Raw genomic sequence first — 8,359 nt, forward strand, 5'->3', positions numbered from 1 at the left:
AGATGTGGGGATATATCTTTTTTTTTTTTTTTTAATGTAGATTATGAGCCCCACATAGAGCTCACAATGTACATTTTTCCCTATCAGTATGTCTTTTTTTTTTTTTGGAATATGGGTTGGAATCCATGCAAACACGGGGAGAACATACAAACTCCTTGCAGATGGTTTTATGCCCTTGGCGGGATTTGAACACCAGGACTCCAGCGCTGCAAGGCTGCAGTGCTAACCACTGAGCCACCGTGTGGCCCCTGGATATATAATTTCTTATGCTTATTTTTGTTTATTTTTTTTATTTCAAATCTAAAGAAAGTGGGGAGATTTGAATTTGTAGTTTTTTTTGTTTTTTTTAATTTTTTTAAGTTTTTACAGTTTTTAAACTATGTTATTAGCTTCTCTAGGGGGCTTGAACCTTCAATCTTTTGAATGCAAGCCTCATAGACTGCAATACAACTGTATTGCAATCTGAGGAGATTTGATACATACCGTAATTATAAATGTACATTATATTTCCATAACAGGCCTGGGAGCCTTCATTAGGAACAGGTAACATCCTGCAACAGTAAAAGTATAGGACAGTCCCATCTAAGCTCTTTTCCACTTTCGGGGGTCCATAATAGAATGCAATGCTTATGATCAGAGTGCATTGTGGTTGTGGATATTAGCTCCAGGTCTCCACTGTGCATTACAGCAGAGACCCAGTGGCTATGGTGGCTGATCTGCTTGACTATAATGGCAAATGCCAGGAAGGGTTTTGAACAGGTTGTTCCAGCATGACTACCCTGCAAAAACTTTGACTAGGTTCACATCTTCTAGAGATACTCCACTGCAGATCTCACCTAAAATCGGAGAAGAGAAAAGTCCTGCACTGAGAATTTTTCTCTCCACAAATTTCAGTATAAAACTATCGGAAATCTGGCAGACCACATTATAGTCTATGGGGCCCATGGATGTCTGCAAGTAACTGATTTTTAACCCTTTCCCGACATCCCGTAATAGTACGGCGCAGGCCAGATGTGTAACTATGGCAGACCGATCGGAGGCATTAACTCTTCCGGCACCTCACTGCCATTTTCTTGGTGATCGCCAGCACCCGGGGTAAGCCTTGTGAAGGCTCCACGGCTTGTCATTACATTGCTTCTATTGCAGGCTATACTACATAGCCTGCAATAGAAGTGCCGATATTTTGCAATGCATTGCAAAGCATTAGAATTGTAATGCATTGCATTAGTGATCAGACCCCCTGGGGTTCAAGACCCCTAGGGGGTCTAATAAATGCAAAAAAATAAATTAAAAAAAAAGTAAAAAAAAAATTAAAAAAAGTAAAAAATTTTTTAAAGTATTAAAAATTCAAATCACCCCCCTTTCCCTAGTACATATATAAAAGTAGTTAAATACTGTAAAACACATACATGCTCAACAAATCTATAAAAGTATATTTTTCCTGTACGGTAAACACTGTAGCGGGAAAAATAGTCAAAAGCGCCAAATCGCTGTTTTGATTCTGATAAAAATTTGAATAAAAAGGGATCAAAGCAATAACATTTCCCGAAAATGGTAGAACTAAAAAGTACACCCAGCCCCGCAAAAAAGACGCCCTATGCATCCCCGTACATGGACGTATATAAAAAAAGTTACGGCTGTCAGAATATGGCGACTTTTAGAAAAAAGTTTTTTAACACAGTTTTGGATTTTTTTTAAGGGGCTAAAATGTAAATAAAACCATATAAATTTGGTATCCCCAGAATCATACCGAATCACAGAATACAGGGACATGTCATTTTGGCTGCACAGTGAGCGCTGTAAAACCGAAGCCCATAAGAATGTCGCAGAAATGCATTTTTCTTCAAATCCACCCCATTCTGAATTTTTTTCCAGCTTCCCAGTACATTATACAGAATAATTAATGGTGGCATCATGAAGAAAAATTTGTCCCGCAAAGATTAATACCTCATAGGGCTCTAGGAGTGGAGAAATAAAAAAGTTATGGGGTTTAGAAGGAGGGGAGTCAAAAATGTAAAACGAAAATCAAAAAATGCCATAGACGGGAAGGAGTTAAGCGGATAGGGTCTCCATCTTTCAGGTCCCCATGCGGACCCCAATGACCGAGACCTGAACGCTAGTGTGAATTAAAACAATTCTTTAAGAAGAAGAGTGGGCCAAAATTCCTCTATAGAGATGTGACAGTCTCATTGCCAGTTATTGCAAACACTTTATTGCAGCTGTTGCCTCCAAGGTTGGCCCAACCAGTTATTAGGGTTAGGGAGCAATTGCTTTTTAACATAGGGTCAGGTGGACTTGGACAGCATTTTTTCCTTCATAAGTGAAATCATCATTAGAAAATTGCATTTTGTATTCACTCAGGTTATCTTTGATATTGAAATGTGTTTGATAATCTGAAAAATGCAAGTATGACAAAAAACAAAAACAAGAAATCTGTAAGGGGGCAAATACTTTTTCATAGCACTGTATGTATATTTTTGCAACTTATGAATGTAATCCAGTGTGTTCCTATGTACCGACAGCAAACAAATAGCTTGAAACTGTTGAGGTAAGGACGTACATAGACGACCATTGATTGATTTTTTTTTTATAATTCTTCCCCCTTTATAAGTTTTATGCTACATATACAAGATTTATCACGTGTCTGCTGTGATTTTGAAGGCTTTTACATAAGACTTTTGGATTCACTTTTTTGTCAGGGACAGTGGGCATGGTTTATTTGTAGTTGCTTTTCACAATGCATTTATGACATGTCCATTTTTGATTAAAAAAAAAGACACAAAAAGCGGTGACATTTCCATGTTTACATGGTTGTAGGAGTTAAGACTAGATGATGTGCTCGACCGAGGAACAAAACAGCCACGAAAAACATAAATTTTTCATGACTGTCTTGCAGCGGAGGGGCACCTGTTATCATAGATCCCCAATACATTTCACTGTATGGAGGGATTCATGAAAACGGACAAAAATAGGCCATGGCCTATATTTTGATGGTCTGTGACGGTGAAATAAATCCTACAGTGTGACATCCGTTAACAAAACAGACGTCACAAGGCCAGTTTTCACTGTGAATGTAGCCTAAGTAGAAGATTCCTTAGAACTGACAAGATCTAACGTGGCTTTTGTTCAGGTAAGGAACACTGAAAGCAATTAGATTGGAGGAGATTAGATTAGAGCTGAGTGGGAGAGAAGGCATCTGGCTTTTATTACGCCTGGCAACAGTGAATCATTCCTTGGCACAAAACTGCGCAGACATTGGACTTCTGGGGAACACTTTAGTGCAGTACCCACCTTGTCTAGTGTAGCATTCTGGGATGTCTTTTATAGCTCCAAATGCTGCTTACTTCCCTGTATGAGTTTTTCATGTTAGTAGAAACATTCTTTAAATCATAGTACAACATGAAGAGAATAAATTTGCAAAATGTTAGTCTATACTGTATATAGTGCACTTGCAGGACCTTATTCACTATCCTCTACCTATTCTCTCCAGTTCGACCTTTGATTCTTCCTCCAGAAGGCGCTGTAGCATCCTTTATCAATCACATCTTGGAGTCAGAAGTGGAGGCCAAACACTACAGGAGCTACAATTATACTTACCTCTCCTGGTCGTCCACTGGTGTCCTTTTCAGGTCTCTTCCAGCCTGTGTCTAACATTACGCTGTTTGGGGTCACCATTGGGTCCCAATTGCAGGCCTCAGTGTTTACTCTCGCTATGCATGACGTCAGATGAAGGCCTGAAGAGGACATCGGGTACTACCGACTCCGAAGATGCCCAGGAGATGTGAGGCAAGGTGAGTATAAGTGTTTTTTTATTTTTCCTCACCTTATTAAACTCTAGGATCTGAGGAAACCTCAGAGTATCATAGTATTTTGTGAGTTATGAACCTCAAAATTTCCGATTCTGAAACTTTTTGAAAGTTTGGGTTGAATCTAAGGTTAACATATTACTGTGTGAGGCCAAAAGGGGGCAATGTACTGTGTGAAGGCCAGAAAGAAGAGGGCAATATTATGTGTGGGGGCATAAAGAGGAACAATATGTTGTGTGGGAACCAGTAAAGGGGGCAATATACTGTGCTATGTGCAAAATGAAGGGGGAGGGGCATTTTCCTACCAATAGGCAATTAGATTCTGTGTCTGTGCTCAGTCTTTTAACATTAAGAATTTTATTGAAGAAATTTTTTTTGTACAGGTACATTCAATGGTAATTAAGGAATAAGGGAAAGGTAGAGTACGGGGAGATGGAGGGGAGGGAAAACAAGAAACGGGAGTGGGAAATGGAGGGGAGGGGAACAAGAACTCTGATGCAGCAGAGTCACATCATTATTTCAAAATATGAATAAAAAACAAATGAAGACACAATCCAATGTCATGAGAAAACTAAGCTAACAACCTGTATAAAGAAGAGGCAAGTCGATGTTAAAAAAGAGAAGGGAAGAGAGAAGAGGAGGTCATGGGGACATGGAAGGAAAGGTAGGGAGGAGATCAGCGGAATAGTAAAAATGGTTCCACAAGAGCCACGTACGCTGGTGTACACTGTCATCACATTGCAGTTCTATATAAATATATACACACACATTTTTTTTTTTTTAAATGGGGTGGAAAGTCTTGTGCCGCTGTTAGGACTAAGGGAAACAAGATTATCTTCATAATCCCTTGTTCCCTGTCATCCCTACCAGCGGCACAACTGGGGAGATACCAAGTAATCCCTTAGGGTGGGACTTCATCGCAAACCGAGCTCAATACAGCTCGACCGAAAGCAGTAGCTTCCGCAGAGCGAGAGCTCAAACAATAATGGCTTACAAAAGTAGATTCCGAAGACCAGGAGGCAGCTGCACATATCTGGTCAAGGGACAAAGCTCGATATTCCGCCCAGGATGTAGACACAGCCCTTGTTGAATGAGCCCTAAGAAGGACAGGAGGTGGTAAACCTCTGGACCTGATCCCTTAGGAGGACACACGTCCTCTCCTCCCGTTGTAGTTCTCACACAGGACAGAAAAAAAACACACACAGGAGGGAGGAAGCTGTGTCCTTTTAAGGGATCTAGCCATGGAAATTAATACTGGCTAATTAAAAATCCGCTTTTTCTACCGGCACACAGGGTAGAAAAACACCTCAGTTGTGCCGCTGGTAGGGACGACAGGGAACATATATTAGAGGCAATTTGGTGAGGAAAAGTTTGCAAGAGTAGGCTTCTCTAGTCAGGACAATTGATATCACCTCCTCTAAGGAATAAGTGTGAAGGCTTTTGGGGAGTTCATATTCAATATTCTTCAGGTCAGATAGGCAGGCATCATGTCTGATCACAAATACATGTCTGCTTGTTTCTTGACCTATATTGAAGAGTGAAAAATATATTAAAATGGCTGTACACGATTAGAGAAACTACTTTCATCCAGAAAGGGTACCTATACTTATTGCGGTGTTTGTGAGTGTTAGTGGAGTGTGAAGTTTTAACTTCAGTAATATGCTCATGTTAAATATTTCCACAAGGTTTCCACAAGACCGAACATTGTTCTTGTGGAGTTCCATCTATGAAATGTTCTTCAATTACTCCTTGGGACTTTGCCAGTGAAAGGTTTCTGTGCAAGGACGGACTTACTGTAGGTTAGAGGTTATGTAAATGAATGAAGAACATTCCTATAACCATCTGATGAGAGACACGGGTGAGGACTGAGGTCTTTGTTTTAATCTTTCCATCGGTCATACTAAAAGTCAGAAAGCTGGGTTAAAGCAGGAAATCACATGGCGGCCTCATAGTCCTCTTTCCCTCCTCGAGTAATATGACTTCTATTTTAAGAATCACGTGGGTAGAGAAACGGGAGATAATAGAAAAACTTCCCAGTTAAATTTCCTGGCATGTGTGATCAATCTCTGTAGTGTGATGAACAGAATGTCAGCTACAAAAGGGTGTTGTTTGCAAGGCTGGGTTCATATACCTAAGGCTCCAGTTTAATATCATAGATGCAAATTACACAGCGAGGGTCCATGACAGACAGAAGATATACACTTATGAACAGAAATAAAGCTTTTAGCCTTTTTATGCAAATTAGCTAAATGGTGCAAAAGGAGCGTATCAACCGCAAGAACTGCCTTCACAGTCTAACTGTAAAAGCAAGGTGTCAGGAGCATGGCTGGAGCCTCTGCAGTGCTGTGCAGGGGCTGCCGGCCCTCTCCTTCCTGTACTTCTGAGTCCCCTGTTTCTGGGTCTTGGGAGGCAGGCCGGAACCTCCTCAGCGTTGTGTGAGGATTGCCGATTTCCTCCTGAGCTGGACGATGGACTTCCGGTTTTCGGCCTAGCCGCCGGAGCCCGGTTAAGGAGGTCTCTGGCTCCAGTATGCCGCTGGCTATTCAGTTCTACTTAATTGTCCTGGTAGTAAGCATTCTCCTGTCCTGTTTGCCTGTACTCTGACACTCTTGCCTTGACCTCTCACCCTGCCTTTTGCCTCTTAATTTTTGTACTGTGCCTTTAGACCTCTGCTTCCTGAATACCGTTTGTACTACTCCACCTATCCTGTTACCAACTCATTACCTTTGGATTTTCCACTGTACTGCATTGCCCTTTTGTTGATGACCCAAAACGTATGACTACGCTTTAATTCTCTGCTGCCACCTGCTGACCACCCACCTCAGCCTTCTGGATTCTTGGACCTGCATCGCTACCCAAAACATCTGCTGATTCTTAGTGCCTGGTTTACTGTGATTTGTGGTGCTCTGTGTGTTTGCCGCTTCCTGGCCCGTACCACCGCTCTGCCCAGCAGTGCAGCCAAGTCCATCCCCAACATTTGAGGCTCTGGTGAACATCATTGTTGGGTTGGAGTTGGTGGGGTGTTGGCCACACAGCGCCGTATACCATTTTGATCAGTGTATCTAGTACTGGTTCTCACTATTGGCTCAGATCTGCTTTTGTTATCCTAACAAAAGGCACGTTAGAATTTACAAAACAAGATATAAAATGCATAACCAGCTCACATATTGTGATCTACTCATGACTTGTCAAAGATCTACCAGTAGTTCCAGATGGTTGCTTATCTACACCCTATCTGCAAATATTTAGCTATATAAAAAGGCACCGGTCACAGATAAAATGTCCGTGACCTAACAGACAGTATCATAAAACTGGACTGACAGATATCAAAAGAGATTAAAGTTTTGTGAGAGGGACCTGTAGGCACCCACCCTGTATGGATGCCATAGCAATTGCCTTTTTTGTCTCCATTGTAGGTACACCATTGAATTTCACCCTGTGATTCCACACAGTACAATGTCCCGTTATGGCTCCCACACAGTACAATGTCCCTCTTGGGTCCCACATGCATTATAATGCCTCCACCTTGTGGCCCCCACATATTATAAAGCCCCACCTTCTACCCCCCACAAAAATTGCCCCCGTTATTAAGCCTTGGAGCTGGGGATATCAATTAGGACAGAGAGACAGCACCTAAAATCTGGGACTGTCCTGATGAATTGGAGATGAGTGGAGGTATACAGATTATTCTGGGCTTCATACATGAAAGCTATCAATAACACTTTAGAAATGACATTTATGGCTGATAATGTGTTTCTCTGGTAAACTCTAACATGATTTCAGGAGAGTACATATGTTTATAACACTGGTTACTTCTGCTTATTTCCTTCTAAACAGTACAAAACAATAAAATGAGTAGCACAGTATGTACCTTTCATTGAGCAGAAAAGGGGAAGGACAGGTTATAACCTTTACGCAAGCTACTTAACTGCTTCAAGTGAAATGTGACAAGTGTTTCTACAGTATGTCACCCGAAGCACATGCTACATGCTTTTCAGCTGTTATTTAAAAGATCAATGGGGATTTATTAAGACTGCCGTTTTTATGCTGTTCTAAATCTGTGGTCCATCTGTGCCAGCACCATCACTGCGCCATAATACACTCATTGACGAAAAAAAGTGCACCCAGATAGAAATTTCAGATTGCTGCAAAACTTAGAATACTTCCCTATGGTGTGGTTAGCACTGCTGCCTTGCAGCACTGGGCTCCTGGGTTCAATTCCAGCAAAGATCAACGTTTGGAGTTTGAGTCAGTTTTCTCCCACACAAACTCCAAGACATATTGATAGGGAATTTAGTTTGTGAACATGACATGGAGCAGTGTCGACAATATCTGTAAACTACTGTGGAATATGCTGGTTCTATATAAGTCAGCAAACATAAATAGATAATACTGTACAGAACCTCTGGGTGAGAGAATGTTGACTGGAAGACAACTGGAATCACTCAAAGAGATTGTGCTCAGTTGACAGAATTTGAGACGGGGTGCATTAATGAACTGAGAAATGCAGGATGGTTGTTTTGATTTATTGCACGCAGTCTAGTTTATTCTGA

Source organism: Leptodactylus fuscus, chromosome 3, assembly GCF_031893055.1.
Source record: "Leptodactylus fuscus isolate aLepFus1 chromosome 3, aLepFus1.hap2, whole genome shotgun sequence".
Taxonomy (NCBI): domain Eukaryota; kingdom Metazoa; phylum Chordata; class Amphibia; order Anura; family Leptodactylidae; genus Leptodactylus; species Leptodactylus fuscus.